Source organism: Sarcophilus harrisii, chromosome 6, assembly GCF_902635505.1.
Source record: "Sarcophilus harrisii chromosome 6, mSarHar1.11, whole genome shotgun sequence".
NCBI lineage: Eukaryota > Metazoa > Chordata > Mammalia > Dasyuromorphia > Dasyuridae > Sarcophilus > Sarcophilus harrisii.
The window spans coordinates 60,268,911-60,290,684 of NC_045431.1; positions in this window are offsets into that span (position 1 = coordinate 60,268,911).

Genomic DNA, 21,774 nt, shown 5'->3' on the forward strand with positions numbered 1-21,774 from the left:
TGGAAATTAGTATGGCAGAAATTAGGCATGGACCCATACTTAACACCGTATACCAAGATAAGATCAAAATGGATCCATGATTTAGACATAAAGAACGAGATTATAAACAAATTGGAGGAACATAGGATAGTTTATCACTCAGACTTGTGGAAGAGGAAGAAATTTGTGACTAAAGACGAACTAGAGACCATTATTGATCACAAAATAGAAAATTTTGATTACATCAAATTAAAAAGCTTCTGTACAAAGAAAACTAATGTAAACAAGATTAGAAGGGAAGCAACAAACTGGGAAAACATCTTCACAGTTAAAGGTTCTGATAAAGGCCTCATTTCCAAAATATATAGAGAGCTGACTCTAATTTATAAGAAACCAAGCCATTCTCCAATTGATAAATGGTCAAAGGATATGAACAGACAATTTTCAGATGATGAAATTGAAATTATTACTACTCATATGAAAGAGTGTTCCAAATCATTATTAATCAGAGAAATGCAAATTAAGACAACTCTGAGATATACTACACACCTGTGGATTGGCTAAATGACAGGAAAAATAATGATGATTGTTGGAGGATGGGGAAAACTGGGACACTGGTGCATTGTTGGTGGAGTTGTGAACGAATCCAACCATTCTGAGAGCAATCTGAATTATGCCCAAAAGTTATCAAACTGTGCATACTCTTTGATCCAGCAGTGTTTCTACTGGCTTATACCCCAAGGAATACTAAAGAAGAGAAAGGCAGTATAAAATGTTTGTGGCAGCCTTTGTTTGTAGTGGCTAGAAGCTGGAAACTGAGTGGATGCCCATCAATTGGAGAATGGTTGGGTAAATTGTGGTATATGAATGTTATGGAATATTATTGTTCTGTAAGAAATGACCAGCAAGGGGGCGGAGCCAAGATGGCGGAGAAGACACACGCGACTTTCTAAGCTCTTCTCTTACCCTCTTTATCAATATTATATCGAGCCTCAAAAATAGTCTTGACTGCTACAATTCGTAAAGATAAGAAATAGAACAACTCACCCGAAGAAAATCTGCAGTCTGCCAAAAAGGTTGGTTCCGGGGCCAGGGAGATCGGCGCAGACAGGAGAGAAATTAGGTTCCGAGGAGAGTCTCAAACCGAGGGAGAAAGCACAGATCTCAGCATAGCGCGCAGCCCCAACCCGCAGTAAGGGCTTTTCTTGGGGCAGTTGTGATCCTGCACCGCAGGAGGACGCAGCCGGGTTAGCCTCCAATCTGCACAGTGGGGAGCTCGGCAGGGCCATAAGAGCTTTTCCAGGGCGATTTGCATTGGGCAGAACACTGGGCAGAGTTCCGGCGGTCTGCAGTCTGCGCTCAGCTGCTAATACTCACAGTCCCACAAGAGGCTCCGGCCTGGGGCAGGGACACTTTCACCACTTAGTCTCTAGCCTAGGGCATCGATAATCCACTCAGCCCTACTAAGCAGTTTGATAGCTCGGCCAGTGCTGAATCCACTTCCTGTTGGGGGAAGGGAAAACTCTCACTCGGAGCACTCCCATACCTTGAAGCCGGAAATCGGTTTACATCTCTCCCTGCTCTGCAGAGGAAGCTGGTAACCCCCTTGCCTAGGAGACATACCCTAAAGGCTTTAAAACATGAATAAAAAGATGAAAAGAACGATCGACAGCTTCTATGCAGAAAAGAGCAGGTCACAAACCTGAAGAGACCTCAAACAGCAAAAATGCATCAGACTGTCCTCCTTTACATAATGCTCTCAGAAGAGGCCATTAAAGTCTCAAAAGAGAGTTAGAAGATAAATGGGAAAGGAAAGAGAAGCCTTACAAAGAGAGCAACAACTTCCTGAAATACGAATTGGAAAAGTAAAAAATCTCAGGAAAGTAAGAATTGTGAATTGGAAAAAAAAGAATTCACTAGAAAGTAGATTTGTAATTGGAAAAGACAAAAGAACTCGCAAGAAAGTAGGATCTTGAATTGAAAAGAAAATAATTCACTAAAAAAAAATTAGTGAAATGGAAAAATTCACAGACCAACAATACATTCAAAAACTCAACTGACATATACAGAAAGAAGTAAAAAAGCTAATGAAGAAAATAATTTTTAAAAATTAGAACTGAACAAATTGAAACTAATGATGCATTGAGACAGCAAGAATCAGTCAAGCAAAACCAAAAAATGACAAACTGGAAAAACCATGAATTATCTATCTTGTAAAATGACAGACTTGGAAAATAGATCTAGGAGAGTAATCTGAGGTTATTGGACTCTTCCGAAAACTATGATGAAAAAAAAAGAGCCTAGATACTATTTTTACAAGAAATCATCAAAGAGAACTGCCCAGATGTAATAGAATCAGAAGGTAAAATAGGCATGAAAGAATTCATCGAACACCTTCTGAAAGAAACCCTAAAATAAAACCCCAAGGAATATTGTAAATTTCAGAACTATCAGATTAAGGAAAAAATTTTACAAGCAGCCAAAAACCATTTAAATACCGAGGTGCACAATAAGGATCACCCAAGATCTGGCTGCCTCTACATTAAAGGAAGAAGGGCCTGGAATATGATATTCCGAAAGGCACAAGAACTTGGGATGCAGCCAAGAATAAACTACCCAGCTAAGTGAGCATTTTCTTCCAGGGAAGAAGATGGACATTTAATGAAACAAATGAATTCCATTTGTTTCTGAAGAAAACCAGAACTAAACAAAAATTTGATCTCCAAGAATAGAACTCAAGAGATGCAGAAAAGGTAAAATAACTCTTGAGAATTATATTTCTGTTGTGGATATACAAAAAATACATGTAAAATTTGATAGTACTGATATAACATAAAAAGGGAAGTAGATATGGAAAAGGGATGATGCAGAATAAGGTGGGAAGGAGGATAAAAGAGGAAACCACATCCCACAAAGAGGCTAAGGAAACTTATCATATCTGAGGGAATTTAGAGGGGAGGAACATTGTGTGAATCTTACTCTCATCAGAGTTGGCTCAAAGGAAAAATAATTGACATTTGTTTAGAGAAAATTCTCTCCGCCTCATTAAAAACGGGGAGAGGAAAAGGAAAAGAAAAGAGTCAAAGGGAAGGAAGGGGAAAGACTCAAAGGGGAGGGGGATTATAAGAGGATAAGTATCGTGATACAAGAGGGGTATAAGTTTAAAGGGGAAAGAGGGTTGGGGAGGCAAGAATAAGTAAAGCACAATCTGGGTTATTAGGGATGGCAGGAAATACAGATTTAGTAATTCTAACCGTAAATGTGAATGGATGAACTCCCTATAAAGAGGAGGCAGATAGCAGACTGGATCAAAAGTCAGAACCCTACAATATGTTGTTTACAAGAAACACAAAGCAGGGATATAGAGTAAAGGTAAAAGGCTGGAGCAAAATCTATTATGCCTGGTGAAGTCAAAAGCAGGGGTAGCCATCCTTATCTCAGATCAAGCAAAAGTAAAAAATTGATCTAATTAAAAGAGATAAGGAAGGAAACTACATCCTGCTAAAGGGTAGATAAACAACGAAGCAATATCAATATTAAACATATATGCACCAAGTGGTATGGCACTCAGCTTCCTAAAGGAGAAGTAAAGAGTTGCAAGAAGAAATAGACAACAAAACTGTAATAGTAGGAGATCTCAACCTTGCTCTCTCAGAATTAGACAAATCAAACCACAAAACAAATAAGAAAGAAATTAAAGTAAACAGAATATTAGAAAAATTAGGTATGTTGGATCTTTGGAAAATTGAATGGAGATAGAAGGAATATACTTTCTTCTCAGCAGTTCATGGAACCTATTCAAAATTGACCATATATTAGGACATAAAGACCTCAAATTAAATGCAAGAAAGCAGAAATAGTAAATGCTTTCTTTTCAGATCATGATGCAATAAAAACTACATTCAACAAAAATTAGGGAATAGACCAAAAGTAATTGGAAACTAAACAATCTCATCTTAAAGAATGATTGGGTGAAGCAGCAAATTATAGATACAATTAATAATTTCACTCAAGATAATGACAATGATGAGCATCATACCAAAATTTGTGGATGCAGCCAAAGCGGTAATAAGAGGGAATTTTATATCCTAGTCACTTGAATAAAACAGAGAAAGAAAAGATTAATGAATTGGGCTTGCAACTAAAAAAACTAAAAAAGACCAAATTAAAAACCCCAATCAAATACTAAATTGGAAATTAAAATTAAAAGGAGAAATTAAAATATTGAAAGTAAAAATCTATTGAACTAATTAATAAAACTAAGAGTTGGTTCTGAAAAGCCAATAAAATAGATAAGCCTTTGGTAAATCTGATTAGAAAAAGGAGGAGGAAATGAAATTAGTAGTCTTAAAAATGAAAAGGAGAACTTTCCACCAAGGAAGAGGAAATTAAGAAATAATAAGGAGTTATTTTGCTCAACTTTATGCCAATAAATTTGATAACCTAAGTGAAATGGATGACTACCTCCAAAATATAGACTTCCAGATTAACAGAGGAGGAAGTAAATTGTTGAATAGTCCCATTTCAGAAAAGAAATAGAACAGGCAATTAAACAACTCCTAAGAAAAATCCCCAGGACCAGATGGATTACATGTGAATTTTACCAAACATTTAAAGAACAATTGGCCCCAATGCTATATAAATTATTTGATAAAATAGGGAATGAAGGAGTCCTACCAAATTCCTTCTATGACACAGACATGGATGATACCTAAACCAGGTAGGCTGAAAAAGAGAAAGAAAATTATAGACCAATCTCCTAATGAATATGATGCTAAAATCTTAAATAAGATATTAGCAAAAGACTACAGAAAATCATCTCCAAGATAATACACTATGATCAAGTAGGATTTATACCAGGAATGCAGGGCTGGTTCAATATTAGGAAAACTATCAATATAATTGGCCATGTTAATAATCAAATTAACAAAAACCATATGATCATCTCAATAGATGCAGAAAAAGCATTTGATAAAATCCAACATCCATTCCTATTAAAAACACTTGAGAGTATAGGAATAAATGGACTTTTCCTTAAAATAATCAGCAGCATCTATTTAAAACCATCAGTAAGCATCATATGTAATGGAGACAAACTGCAACCATTCCCAATAAGATCTGGAGTGAAACAAGGTTGCCCACTATCACCGTTACTATTTAATATTGTATTAGAAACGCTAGCTATAGCAATAAGAGCTGAGAAGAGATTAAAGGAATAAGAATAGGCAATGAGGAAGCCAATTATCACTCTTGCTGATGACATGATGGTATACTTAGAGAACTCCAGAGATTCTGCTAAAAAGTTATTAGAAATAATCCACAACTTTAGCAAAGTTGCTGGTTATAAAATAAACCCACATAAGTCATCAGCATTCTTTATATATCACTAACAAATCCAACAGTCAGAGTTACAAAGAGAAATTCCATTTAAAGTAACTACTGATAATATAAAATATTTAGGAATCTATCTGCAAGGGAAAATCAGAAACTTATGAGCAAAATTACAGACCACTTTAACACAAATTAAGTCTGATCTAACCAATTGAAAAATATTAAATGCTCTTGGATAGGGCGAGCAAATATAATAAAGATGACAATATTACCTAAACTAATCATTTATTTAGCGCTATACCAATCAGACTCCCAAAAAACTATTTTAATGACCTAGAAAAATAACAACAAAGTTCATATGGAAAACAAAAAGGTCAAGAATTCTAGAATTAATGAAAAAAATCAAATGATGGTGGCTTAGCTGTACCAGATCTAAAACTATACTATAGAGCAGCAGTTACCAAAACTATTTGGTATTGGCTAAGGAATGATTAGTTGATCAGTGGAATAGATTAGGTTCAAGGGATAAAACAGTCAACAAATATAGCAACCTAGTCTTTGACAAACCCAAAGATCCAGCTTTGGGATAAGAACTACTGTTTGATAAAATTGCTGGGAAAATTGGAAACTAATATGGCAGAAACTAGGCATTGATCCATACTTAACGCCGTACACCAAGATAAGGTCAAAATGGGTTCATGACCTAGGCATAAAGAATGAAATTATTAATAAATTAGAGGAACATAGGATAGTTTACCTCCAGACCTGTGGAAGGGGAAGGTTTTATGACCAAAGCAGAACTAGAGATCATTACTGATCACAAAATAGAAAATTTCGATTATACCAAACTGAAAAGTTTTGTACAAACAAAACTAATGCAGACAAGATTAGAAGGGAAGCAATAAACTGGGAAAATATTTTTACAGTCAAAGGTTCTGATAAGGCCTCATTTCCAAAATATATAGAGAATTAACTCTAATTTATAAAAATCAGCCATTCTCCAATTGAAAAATGGTCAAAGGATATGAACAGACAATTCTCAGATGAAGAAATTGAAAATATTTCTAGCCATATGAAAAGATGCTCCAAGTCATTATTAATCAGAAATGCAAATTAAGACAACTCTAAGATACCACTACACAACTCTCAGATTGGCTAAAATGACAGGGAAAGATAATGATGATTGTTGGAGGGGATGGGAAAACTGGGACATTGATTCATTGTTGGTGGAGTTGTGAACGAATCCAACCATTTTGGAGAGTAGTTTGGAACTATGCTCAAAAGTTATCAAACTGTGCATACCCTTTGATCCAGCAGTGTTACTACTGGGATTATATCCCAAAGAGATTATAAAGAAGGAAAGGGACCTGTATGTGCACGAATGTTTGTGGCAGCCCTTTTGTAGTGGCTAGAAACTGAAACTGAATGGATGTCCATCAGTTGGAGAATGGCTGAATAAATTGTGGTATATGAAAATTATGGAATATTACTGTTCTGTAAGAAATGACCAACAGGATGATTTCAGAAAGGCCTGAGAGACTTACACGAACTGATGCTAAGTGAAATGAGCAGGACCAGGAGATCATTATATACTTCAACAACAATACTAGATGATGACCAGTCCTGATGGATCAGGCCATCCTCAGCAACGAGATCAACCAAATCATTTCTAATGGAGCAGTAATGAACTGAACTAGCTATACCCAGAAAAAGAACTCTGGGAGATGACTAAAACCACTACATTGAATTCCCAGTCCCTATATTTATGCACACCTGCATCTTTGATTTCCTTCACAAGCTAATTGTACAATAATTCAGGTCTGATTCTTTTTGTACAGCAAAATAATGTTAGTCATGTATACTATTGTGTATCTAAGTTATATTTTAATATATTTAACATCTACTGGTCATCCTGCCATTTAGGGAGGGTGGGGGGGTAAGAGGTGAAAAATTGGAACAAGAGGTTTGGCAATTGTTAATGCTGTAAAGTTACCCATGTATATATCCTGTAAATTAAAGGCTATTAAATAAAAAAAAAAAAAAAAAAAAAAAAAAAAAAAGAAATGACCAGCAAGATGAATACAGAGAAGCTTGGAGAGAATTACATGAAGTGATGCTAAGTGAAATGAGCAGAACCAAGAGATCATTATATATGTCAACAATGATACTGTATGAAGATGTATTCTGATGGAAGTGGATTTCTTTGACAAAGAGACCTAATTCAATTTCAATTGATCAATGATGGACAGAAGCAGCTACACCCAAAGAAAAAACACTGGGAAATGAATGTAAACTGTTTGATTTTGTTTTCTTCCGGTTACTTCTACCTTCTGAATCCAATTTTCCCGGTGCAACAAGAAAACTGTTTGGATCTGTACACATACATTGTATCTAGGATATACTAGGACACATTCAACATATATAGGACTGCTTGCCATCTAGGGAGGGGTGGAGGAGGGAGGGAAAATCGAACAGAAGTGAGTGCAAGGGATAATGTTGTAAAAAAAAAAAAATTACCCTGGCATGGATTCTGTCAATAAAAAGTTATTATAATAAAATAAAAAAAAAATTAAAAAAAAAAGAAAGTTGCACTGCAGCAATTCTATTGCCCCAGGCCGAGTTACCCACTGTGATTATTAGAGGCTGCCCCAGGCTATGCCCTTCCTGCTGTGCAGGTTCATAACTGTCCCAAGGAAAAGCCATGTACTACAGATTGGGGCTGCACAGTTGTGCTGTGATCTGTGCTGAGTTACTTCTGGTTTTGAGTGGGTATAACCAGATCCTGTTAGGTTCTGGCATTTTTTAAAATGGATTTGATTTCTCTGCTGATCTATCTACTGTTTTGCAAGCAGGGCAGATTAATCAGTCTATACCAGTGTTGTCTCTGTAATTTTTTTAACCACAGACACCACTCCTGCCCAGTCTGCATGATATTCTAGCCTCTAATTCTCTCCCTGCTTGTGCTGATCTTCTCCCTGGCCCCACAGGACAAACGAATGAATTGGTTGTGAGGGCATGAGAGAGCTTAGAAAGACATGTGTGCCTTCTCCACCATCTTGGCTCATCTTAATGGAGTGAAAGAGACCTACATGTGCAAAATTGTTTGTGGCAGCCCTCTTCGTAGTGGCAAGTAACTGGAAACTGAGCTGATGCCCATTAATTGGAGAATGGCTAAATAAATTATGATATATGAATGCTATGGAATACTATTGTTTTGTAAGAAATGACTAGCAGAATGATTCCAAACAGTCTTGGAGAGACTTACTTTCACCTTGCTAAGTGAAATGAGCAGAACCAGAGATCATTATATAAAGCAACAAGAAGACTGTATGACGATCAGGTCTCTTTAACATTGAGATGATTCAAATCAGTTCCACTCGTGCAGTGATGAAGAGAGTCATGTACACCCTGAGAGAGAATCATGGGAACAAAGTATGGAACAAAACATAGCATTGTCACTCCCTCTGTTGTTATTTGCTTGCTTTTTTTTTTCTTTCTCTTTTTCTTTTTCTTCCTTCTTGATCTGATTTTTCTTCTGCAACAAGATAACTGTATAAATATGTATACATACATTGGATCTAACATGTATTTCAACATATTTAACATGTATTGGACTACCCGTCAGCTGGAGGGAAGGAAGGCTAAATTTGGAACCAAAGGTTTTGCAAGGGCCAATGTTGGAAAAAATTATCAATGCATATGCTTTGTAAATAAAAAGCTTTAATAAAAAAATAAAGAAAAATTTTTACAAAAACAACAAAAACTCTGTAGTGATATCAGCAGATAAAAATGAGCCTTTGACAACATGCAAGACATTCCAATTAAAAATTGCTACAAAGCATAGGAACAAATTGCAGTATCTATTCAAAACCATGTAAAGGTTTCATCTCTAACAAGGATTATCATGATGCTTTTACAATAAATTCAGAGGAATTATTATTCAATTTTTCACCAGAAATGCTAGTTATAGCAAAAAGAGAATAAAAAGAGATTGAAGGAGTAAAAAAAAAAATAGAAAATGATATCACAAAATATCAGCACTTATAAATGGTTTGATGATATACTTAGATAATGATAGAGAATCTACTAAAAAAGGGATAAAGTAATTTACAATTTAATTAAACTAGGAGGAGGAAAGAAAATAAAACAAAAAAAATTATCAGCACTTTTTCATTACCAACAAAATCCAAGATGAAGGAAAGAAAAACTAATTCCACTTAATATAATTGTAGATAATATAAATTACTTTGGAATATCTGCCAAGACTAACCAAGATTATATGATCATTTTTAAATAATATATATATATATATATATATATATATATTATATTATATATTATTATATGTTATAGATAGTATTATATTATATATTATTATGTGTTATAGATATTATTATATTATATATTATAGATATAGATAGGTCATAGATATAGGTATAAAGATAGAGCAGAAAAATTAAAGAATTATAAATTGTTCAAGGGGACCCTGGGAAAAAAAATCATAAAAATGATGATTCTATGTAAGTTAAATTATTTATTCAGTCACATACCAATCATACTACCAAACAAATTAAACAGAATTAGAAAAACTAGTGACAAAATTCATTTGGAAGAATAAAGTGTCAATTTTACATAGGAAATCTATGAAAAAAATGTGAAGGAAGGTGACCTAGCAATTCCAGATATGAAACTATATAACAAAGCAGTAATCATCAAAATATTCTGATCCTGGCTAAGAAGTGAAAATTAAATCAGCAGATTAGATTATGTAAGTAATAAATAGTAGTAACTGACTGTAGCAATCTCATGCTGGTTAAACACAAAGATCCAAGCTATTTTCTGGAAGGGGAGGAGGATATGAAGTCACCATTGACAAATATTGCTGGGAAAATTGGAAAGCAATTTGGCAGAAAATGAGCATAGTTTATGCCAACATCTTTCAATATATGGCAAGATAAAGTCAAATTAAATAAATGATTTTGACATAAATGCTGATATCATTAGTAAATTAGTAAAAGTAAGGGGGGAAACATGACCATAGATCTATAGATAAATAAATAAAAGTTTATGGACAAACAAGAGATAGAATAGAGGAAGTAAAATAGAAAATTTTCATCATATGAAATTAAAAAGTATTCCACAAACTACATTATTGAAACTAAATTTAAAAGAATAGAAAACTGGTAAAAAAAAAATTACAATATATGTAATATTTTCTCACTACAGCCTTGTCTTGGGTAGAGGTACAAAGTGCCATTATTATTGCTTTTATTTTATTTTATAAACTCAGTATAGAGATTGACTTGTCCACTGGTCAATACCTCATAAAAAATTATATTCAATTTATTACTACCAAATTACAAGTTTGGTCTTATTTCCTCTTTAAATAATCCATTTAAATAGCTCTATAAAAACTGACTTCATATATGTTCAAATTGTCAAAGGAGAAATATTGTATAAGAACTTGCTTTCTGCATCTTTGAAATTTGCAGATTAATTTGTTAGCAATCTATTACAAGATTGCCACTTACAACACTGCCTAACTACTCACTCCCCTCACTCCTAAAAATACCAGTGACTGGGAGCTAGTATATAATGGTGAACCATTCTTCTCTGCCCCCAAATTCATCTCCTTCATATGAGGACATATAGGGAAAGGAGGTGTGAAAATACATTGATTTACAAAATACATAAATGAAAAATCTGGGTGAACAGGTAATTTTGAGAGAAAGGGAAAGATTTATCATCTATCTACTCCATTCTCCAATTCATACTAATAATATGTAAAAATCAGTATTCAAGAGAGGAGGTATTTATTGAACATGTTGTGGCAGATATTGTACTAAATGTTTTTGACATAAAGGAAAGCAAAAACATACTTTCTATCAAGCAGCTTACAAACCAGTGAATTGAGAAAAACATTTGCTTCTTTTCCTTATCATTGAGAAATTTGATCAGCAAAGAATCATGCAATCCAGTATCACCCAAATAATTCTCTTATGTTGATAGTCCTCTCCCATGACTTTTGTTTTTTATTATTTTTTTATTTTAAAAACATATGTATAGATAATTTTCAATATTCTCCTTTGCAAAAGCTTGTGTTCCAGATTTTTCCTTTCCCTCTCCCACCCTGTTCCTTAGACAAAAAGTAATCCAATATTGGCTAAATATGTGCAATTCTTCTATAAACATTTCCACAATTTTCATGTTGCACAAGAAAAATCAGATCAAAAAGGAAAAAATGAGAAAGACAACAAAATGCAAACAAACAACAACAAAAAGAGTGAAAATATCATGTTATGATCCTTGTTCTGTTTCCACAGTCCTATCTCTGGGTGAGATGACTCTCTCCATCACAAAACCTTTGGAGTTGGCCTGAATCATCTTGCTGTTGACAAGAGCCATCTTGTCCATCAGAATTGATCATCATATAATCTTGCTGTTGCTATATACAATGATTTCCTGGTCCTACTCATTTCACGTAACATCAGTTCAGGTAAGTCTTTCCAGGCCTCTCTGAAATCATCCTACCAATCACTCCTTACAGCACAATAATATTCCATAGCATTCATATGCCATAATTTATTCAGGCATTCTCCAGCTGATGGGCATCCACTTAGTTTCCAGTTTCTTATCACTACAGAAAGGGCTGCTACAAACATTTTTGCACATGTGGATCCCTTTCCTTCCCTTATGATCTCTTTATGATATAGGCCTAGTAGAGACACTGCTGAATCAAAGGATATGCAAAATTTGATAGCCCTTTGGGCTTGGTTCCAAATTGCTCTCTAGAATGGCTGAATCAGTCCACAACTCCACAAACAATGTATTTTTATCCCAGTTTTCCCACATTCCCTCCAACATCAGTATGTTTTCATATCATCTCAGCCCTTCTGAGAGGTATAAAGTGGTTCCGCAGAGTTGTGTGACCTTTGTTTTTGTGACACAATCTGGTTTATCCAATTGCCTTTTTTAAGTTCATTCTTTCCCCATCCCTTGCAACTTGCAAAAGAAACAAAAGAGTTCCTCAAATTTATTTCTTTATAAATATTCTGCTGAGAAGAATAACAGTTGTACTAGAAGGAATGAACAATAATGATCATCAATATCAAAATAGGAAGATATAAATTATATTGAACAGTATATTAAAGTTGTGTATATTTAATGGAAACCAAAGTTTGGTTAGAAGGAATATTTCTTGAAATGTTTAAGGATATAAGGGAGTTTGCTGAAAATATCCTGGGTATTCTCAAACTTACAACAGGATATCAAAGGAAATGCAAATTGAGCATTAGTACATTTGCAAAGACGTGGATATTAAAAGAAAAATGAGGAGGGGTGAGATAGTATCTGGAATGATTGTGTGCTTTGTAGCTAAGGCATGGCAGTGACTAGAAAGACTGTTTAACAAGAGGGAAATTGATATAATATGCTTCATTGGCAAAACTTAAGTCCCCAAGGGTTTGAAATATAATATTGTGTATCATGTAAATTGAATTGTAAACTTGGAATTTGCAACAAACCATAGAAAATATATTGGACTGCTAATGTAATTTTAAATGTGAACAAATGGTAGTGGTCCATCTATGCACCTTGTAAAAAGAGTTGGAGAGAAAGACTTTTTTCCAGCATGTCTCTAGCCCCATCCAGAGGATAATAACTTTCAACCAGAAGATGTGAGTATACCAGCCAGTAAATCATTTCCCTGATGAAAATCAAGAAAACTTCACTCACCAGGCTGCCAACTTGATGAAATTATCTCTTAAAGAAACATTTGGTTTTGGTTTATGATTTCCTGCTAATAAAGGAACCTTTAGATTATGATTTAGGCTTCCCAAGTACTTTGATAACAGGAAGGGATCTTCTTGATGTTAATATGCTGATTTTCATAATGAGCAGTTTTCCTATTTCTAATGCAAATCTTGGATTTTTGGTCTCAAAATGAGCCTGAAGTTTCATACCATAGATCAGTTTTTCAGCATCTCATATCTTCTTCACTTCAGTTTGATAGAGAGATAAACAGATCTATCTGATAAACAGATTAATAGATACATAGAGATATCTGTTTCCATAATTAATAACTCCTACTCTCTCTCTGCATGTTCCTTCATTCTCCTTAACTCTGCATTTTTAACCAACTTTAACTTTATTGCCATCTGTAGTCATCCTGATATATATTTTGCCACTGGCCACAGATGGCTCCAGAGGAGAAACTGAGCCTGATGACTGCAGAGTGTACCCTCAGTTAAATTTAACTCACTTGCATGTGAGATCACCTTTCTGATGTCATGGACCTCTTTGGAAACAAAGAACAAACAACAGCCTTTGGGAGTGGAAGTCAGAGCTGCCCCAGGTAGGACTAAACTGGAACTGGCTAATTAGGCCTTTTTTCCCTTCTCCTTCTCTCTCTCTCTCTCTCTCTCTCTCTCTCTCTCTCTCTCTCTCTCTCTCTCTCACACACACACACACACACACACATATACTAAATATACACACAAACATATTACAATCCTCCTTATATTTAAATCAAATTTGATTCCCATATTCTATCAGAAATTGGAAGGAATCTGCTCTCCTGATTTTAATAAAACTCAGGTCTTTTAAAGCCTTACTCAAACTTTACCTACTCTAAGACCTTTTTCTGATTCTTCAGGGTATACTGACTTTTAGTGGAGCTTTTCCCTTATAACTAAAGCAATTTACAGTTTATTACTATTCTAATCCTGACTTTTATATGAGTAAGATTTCTTATCTTCTCACTCTCTACCCCAAATTTTACTCCCCAAACATTCAAACTAAATGGTAAGTTCCCAAAAGGCAAAAATAGTGCTTTTATTCTTTTTTTTTTCTTCTCCTACATTCCTTAGAACTTTAGGCAAATTAATAAATTATTGGTCATTTGCCCACCAACCAAATAGCCTATTATGTGCCTAAGGTAATGCTTTTCTTCAGAAATAAACATATATTATCACAACTAGAAGATCATAAAGTACAACCTCAAAATTTCAAAAATGATGGACCTCTGAACTTCAAAGGTATGGTAGAGACAAGATTAATTCCATTCATCCTTACTTCAAATCCAGGACTCTTTGCCTCTCAGTTAGCTAAGGTTATATGTTGTAAACAACAAAGTAAGAATCTGAGTCTCAGCCTTCTAACTTTATATTCAATATTCTTTTTTTTTATTATAGTAACTTTTTATTGACAGAACCCATGCCAGGGTAATTTTTTTTTTTACAACATTATCCCTTGCACTCACTTCTGTTCCAATTTTTCCCTCCCACCCTCTACCCCCTCCCCTAGATGGCAAGCAGTCCTATATATGTTGAATATGTCGTAGTATATCTTAGATACAATGTATGTGTGCAGATCCAAACAGTTTTCTTGTTGCACAGGGAGAATTGGATTCAGAAGGTAAAAATAACCCAGGAAGAAAAACAAAAATGCAAACAGTTTACATTCATTTCCCAGTGTTTTTTCTTTGGGTGTAGCCGCTTCTGTCCATCATTGATCAATTGAAACTGAGTTAGATCTTCTCTTTGTCAAAGAAATCCACTTCCATCAGATTACATCTTCATACAGCATCGTTGTTGACGTTATATTCAATATTCTTTACGAAATACAATTTTGTCCTTTTCATTAGAAGTGTTTGCTAGAAACTGGAAATGAGTCATGCAAAGGTCTAAATTTCCTGCTAATGAGAAAAAAAATTTTCTTTAGGCACAAAAGTAAATAATTTTATGTTTTTAAAAACACACAACTCATAGGTGACTACAGCAATATCATGTATTCTTCTTTTACTGAGGTGATTGAAGCTAAATGACTTGCCCAGGGTCACACAGCCAGGAAGTATTAAGTGTCTGAGGCTAGATTTGAATTCAGGTCAACCTGACTTCAGGGTCTGTACTCTATCCATTGTACCACCTAGATGCCCCAATGTTACATATTTTTGACATAATATTTTTCATTATTGGTATCATTTTCCAGCAAACATTTTAGGGATGTTTAGAGAAAACATTTTCAAAACACATACAGAAAAAATACACTATGTATCACCTTTCAAAAGTTTTAGATCAAAAGGTCCAATACTAGAATGTTTCCTTCTCAAGTCATCATTCCTGTGTTATGTTGAGTATGATCTATAGAGAGGGCAAGTATTTCATTCACTGCAAAAATATCTATCTTCCTTTCATAATAATAATTTTTCTATATGTCACTTAATATGGCAAGAAGAGTCAGAGGGAAAAGATTTTTGTTGTTGTTGCTGTTGCTTTTTGCTTACTGTTGTTGCTGTTATTTTTATTTCCCACAAAATCACTAGCTTTTATCTATGTTATCAGAACAGATTATGAAGTAATTCATGCCATCTATCTAAATCTGAATAAGAAAATAATGTCTGAAGCAGATGTTTTAGGCCCCCAAAAATATATTTTCCCCCTAATTATTCTTATATACTAATATAAAACCCTATTCTGCTAGCATGTAACTTTTAAAATATGAGTGTGCATAATTAACTCTGAGAAAAGTATCTATTAATACAGTATAAAAGAGAGAAAACAATTTGACTTCTTCAGTGCATCAGCATGTTAAAAAATAACATAGGAGACATTATCCAAGAGATACGTGATAAAGAAAGGAGGCAGGATGGCCACAAATTGAGGTAAAATAGATGGACAATCCACATGGGCCCCCAAATGAAGACTATATCCCCCATAGATTACTTCTAGCAGGAAATGGATAGGAGTCAGGCATACTGGATGAAAAGGTGTGGAAAGATGTGATCTACATCATTAAAGGAACAATTTACATGCAAAAGATCATAGTTCCATTGAGCCTGAATCTCACAGCTTTTGAAAAATCTGGATGTGTCTATTCTTAGTATTAAAATAAGTGTTATTTCTTGTGGAGCAATATGTATATTCCAATATACATATAAGAAAAAAAAAGTGAGAAGCAGCATAATATAGAGAATAGCTGTCTGGACACAAAAGACTTGAGTTCTAAATTTACCTCTAATATATACTATGTAGATGTAATTATGAATTTGTCACCTTAATCCGGCTTGGATTCAGTTTCCTCACCTAGGAAATGAAGAAATGTGACTTGATAACCTCTAAACACTATAGCTACCATCCTTTGATTCTTTGAATATGAGAAATTCAGAGAAATTGGCAGAAACCTATATATGAACTGATGCAGAGAGAAGTAAACAGAACTAGGGACATAATATGACCAGTGACTAAAGCAATAAAAATGAAAATAAAGGTGAGAGAAAAGAATATTGTATAATTATAATGACTTATCTGGGATCTGGAGTGGGAAACCTTAAACTTTTCTATAAGCTAACTAACTTGGTTATAATTGCAACCTCTAGCAGTGAGAATGAGAATTGTAAGCCATATATAGCAAAATACATGATAATACTTCATATTCTCCCATAAGTTTTTGTTTTTTTTTTTATATTATGTTCATGCAACATGCAAGAGGTCTCCATCAGTTTCTATGTGTAATTCACAGCATACTAGAAGGGTGTACTAGAAATCTATTCCTTATCATATGAATCTTTTGCTTCTGTTTTTCTACAAATTTCCTTATTTATAACATGTTGCCCCTCAATTTAAGGACAGCTCTTAATTGCCTTCTTGGTGATTATAGTTTTCATTTCTGAGAATAGACCCTGAGAAGACATGAGGAAATATATCTCTGTCTCTCTGTTGGAGTGATAAGGAACTATACAATGAGATAAAATCAAGGTATTAACTGGTTTTGAAGGTTTTTTTTTTCTTGTTGCAATAGGAGACTGAATAACAAGAATAACTGACATTAAAATAATAAATCATAAAAAAGAAAAGTGGAAAAATAAAAAGAAATATTAAAAATCCAAATTATTTATTTGCAAAATTGTTTGAAACAGGAACTGCCCTTAGAACAGTGCCAGAAACAAAGTAGATGTTTAATAAATGTTGATGGAAACTTAAATATTGTTGACTTATTACAGTTTTTCCTCCTACAAGAACATGAGATTGTGTGTATATATATATATATATATATATACATATATATATTTGTGTGTATATGTATATATGCATATATATACAATGCAAATATATATATATATGCAATGCAAATATTTCTCCTTCTTTCCCCTATAGTTCCCCTATAGTTATTACTTTAACTTAGTAAGGAAAGTTTCTTTCTTGTATAAATTCTCTTAAAATAATTAAATAGCCTTCTGTCTTAGTATACTCCTGTTGACGATGCAAGAATAGAGATTTGGGTAAGAAGGGAAAACCTTTCTTAGATAGAATAGAGATGTAAATGTTATAATTTGATAGGTAACAAAAGATTCACTGTAAATTGACTTTTGTACAATTAACAGAATAAATGAATTAAGTCGATGAATAAATAAAAAAGTATTGTTTATAAAAAATACATATTACATACAAAGAACTGTGCTAAAATACTTGGAATACAAATGGAAACATTTAGACCATCTCTATTCTAAGGGAGTTCACATTCTAAAGAAAGAGACAACATAACAGATTATTTCAGCACTCTTTTCTCACAACAGTCCTGAGACAGAGGACATTATTGCTGTTTTATAGATGGGGAAACTGAAACTCAGAGAAAAGAAAAACTTTTCTCAAGTCACACAGGGAATCAATGGTTAAGCTGAAGGGGCACTCAGATCTGACTTTTAGCCTTGAGGAGATCCACCCTGGCTTGGTTCTTAGGGAGGACCAGTGCTAGAGGTGGAAGAGGCAGGAAGGGAATAAGCATTTATAAAACACCTACTCTGTATCAGGTGTAAAGGTTAAGCACTTTATAACTTTGTCTCATTTGATGTTCACAACACTACAAGGTAGGTGCTGTTACTATCCCCATTTTCCAATTAAAGAAACTGAAACAGACTGACATTAGGTGACTTGCCCAGCTAATCATTATAACATAGCTAGTAATTATAACATGTCTAGTTATTTTAGCATATATAGCATCCAGCTAGTTATTTTGACATAAGTCAGATGGAAAGGCTCCAACTTGCATAAGTAACAGTGACAAAGCAGCTGATAATGTATGTTCTTTACTGTAATTTTCATTGATTAATTATTTTATTTTTCTGACAGACATTGCCAAGAAATCTTACAGTGAGGACGTCCTTTTTGGAGTTTTAGTTAACAATGGCTCCTTGGGAAATGAGAACTTTAATGCCTGTATCAGTTTTTGCCAGGTCACACCTTCCCTGAGTCATTTCCTAGGATAATAGTTGCTGAAACTAAGTTAAAAGCAGTACCAGTTGTATATTTCTAAGACCTTTGGGCTTACATGCTCTCCTTTGGTAACTAGTCTGTGGCTGGTGTTGATTAGCAAGAATATAAGTTCTTTCTCCACACAGATCACCACTTTCAGTGATGACTATGAAGACCAGTCAGAAGCAGGTCTTTTATAGTCAGGGGGGGGTGGGGGGAGGGCTTTACTATACTTGAGACTCTTGGAATCAGATTCCTGGGTTGTACTCTTTGGAATATCAGATCAAATGCTGGTCACAGATTGGCTTGGCTGGTGGAAATCAATTCCTCTCTCTCCCTGAAGGTACCTTGATGCTAATATTTTAATTGAGGAAGTGTATTTTGGGGAAAAGAAACAGTGGGTTCAAGTGAGGTAAGAAATTCAAGGAGTTAACAGAATACTGCAAGTGCAGGAAAGACAAAAGTGATATCTTTCTTATTAGTCAAAAGATAAGCTAAAGCTAGGGAATGAAGAGAACATAAAATAAGCATCATGCTTCATTGAAGGTTGCCACCAAGTTAATTAGTTCATAGAACCATGATTTAGGTAAACTGTGATGTGGTCCATAAAACCATTGCAATAGTCTTTCACCTGATCTCTTACTTCAAGTGTCTCGTCAATTTAATCCATCTTCCACTTCCTTATCATTGTGATTTTTCCTAACTATTGATCTGATCATATCAGCCGCCTGCTTATGAATTCTATTAGTTCCCTATTACCATTAGGATCAAATATGAAGTCCTCTTTTGTCATTTAAAGTTCTCCAGAAACCAGCCCTTTCCTGCTTTCCAGTGTTCTTATACTTTACTCTTTATATGATGTAATTATACTTGTCTGCTTGCACATCCTTATATGATGTAATTATACTTGTCTGCTTGCACATCCTTGAGCAAGACATTATAGTTCCCAACTTCATGTTTTTGTACATATATTCTTTCTCATGCCAGTAATATTCTTCCCTCTCACTTTCACTTCTTATCTTTCTTGAATTCCCTTAGATTATTTCTTATATTATTGTGTCAAAGTTCTTTTTTTGGTCATATCTTTCAGGCAGTCCGATTATTCTTATGTTTTCTCTTTTTGGTGTAGTTTCCAAATCTGTTGTTTTTCTTGTGTTTTACATTTTTTTTTGCTTTGTAATTTTTAAAATTGTTTTTAGAGTTCCTGAGCAGAGCCAAGATGGCAGAGTCAATCCAGGAAGCTGCTTGAGCTGTCCCACTTTCCCTCAAAAATCCCATGAAACCAAACCTCTAAAAAGAATCTGATAGAATGAAACCACTCTCCAGCTCAAGATACACTGAAAGGATTTCAAGAAAAATCAGTCTCACTGGGGTGAAAGAGGTGCTCCACCCATCTGAGATGGAGTCTGGGAAAGCCAATGATAGGGTCTTAAACACAGTAGATTAGCAACATAGGCTCTGAGTCCTGGCTCAGTAGCAGAATATACCAGTGAAGCAGCTTCCAGTACTAGCTCAGAAGGCAAATAAAACCAGGTTGTTTACTGGAGAGAGCAAGTAAAGTTACTTCCTGATGTGAGCAAAACGCCAAACACAAGGGGTTGCTGCGTTCAAAGTCAAGGGTCACAGATGCATAGGAAGATTGGGACAGCACTTCCTTTATCCCAGAAGCAAAGCTTGACCATAAAAGTAACAAAAGAAGAAATATAAAATGAAAAGAAAAGAAAAGGAGTAAAAAACAGTAAAGAACTTTAACCATAGAAAGCTACTAAGTTGACAGGAAGGACCAAATCAAATGAGAACAAAATATCCAAAGAGGAAATCTCAAAAAGTGTTATGAATTCTTCTCAAGCCCAAAGAGACGTCTTGGAAGTGCTCATAAAAGACTTTAAAAGACGAATACAAGATGTAGAAGAAAACAGTGAGAAAAGAAACAGGAGGTGTGATAGTCAATACATTAGAAAAGTGAGGCAATTTCTTTAAAAAATACAAGTGGCCAAATGCAAAAAAAAAAAAAAATCAGTAATAAAACTAATTTCTTAAAAAACACAATGTAAAAATGCAAAAACTGCAAAAAAAAAAGTCCACCTTGAAGAAAGAAAGGAAACAATACCTTGAAAAGTAGAATCAATCAAATGGAAAAAGAGATACAAAAGCTAACTGAAGAAAATCACACATTAAAAACTAGAAGAAGAGAGCAAAAGAAGCTAATGACTCTATGAGACATCAAGAATCAGTCAAACAAACTAAGAAGAATGAAAAAAAATGGAAGAAAGTATAAAATACCTCATGGGGGGAAAAAAAAAAGCTGACCTGGAATATGGATCCAGAAGAGCAACTAGAAATTATTCATCAATCTGAAGGCTATGTCCAAAAAACAAGACTCAATGGCATTCTTAAAGAGATAATCAAGGAAAGTTGCCCTAATATCCTTGAAACAGAGGGGGAAAGTCATTGAAAGAATTCATCATCGAGGGCGGAGCCAAGATGGCGGAGAAGACACACGCGTCTTTCTAAGCTCTTCTCTTACCCTCTTTATCAATAATATATCAAGCCTCAAAAATAGTCTTGACTGCTACAATTCGTAAAGATAGAAGTAGAACAACCACCAGCGAAAAATCTGCAGTCTCGCCAAAAAAGGTTGGTTCCGGGGCCAGGGGGGAGATCGGCGCAGACTGGGAGAGAAATTAGGTTCCGAGGAGAGTCTCAAACCAAGGGTGAAGGCACAGATCTCAGCACAAGCGCGCAGCCCCAACCCGCAGTAGGGGCTTTTCCTTGGGAGTTGTGATCCTGCACGGCGGAGGACGCAGCTCCGGGTTAGCCTCCAATCTGCGCAGGGGAGCTGGCTTAGGGCCATAGAGCTTTTTTTTCCAGGGCCGATTTGCATCAGGCAGAGACGCTGGCAGAGTTTGTGGCTGTCTGCATTCTGGTCTGCCCGGCCGCTAATACTCACAGTCCCACAAGAGGCTCCTGGCCCAGGGGTGACACTTTCACCACTTAGTCTCTAGCCGAGGGCAATGATAATCCACCAGCCCTACTAGCAGTTTGATAGCTCGGCCAGTGCTGAATCCACCTCCTGTTGGGGGAAGGAAAACTCTCACAGAGCACTCCCATACCTTGGAGCCGAAATCGGTTTACATCTCTCCCTACTGCAGAGGAAGCTGGTAACCCCTTGCCTAGAGACCACCCTAAAGGCTTTAAAACATGAATAAAAAGATGA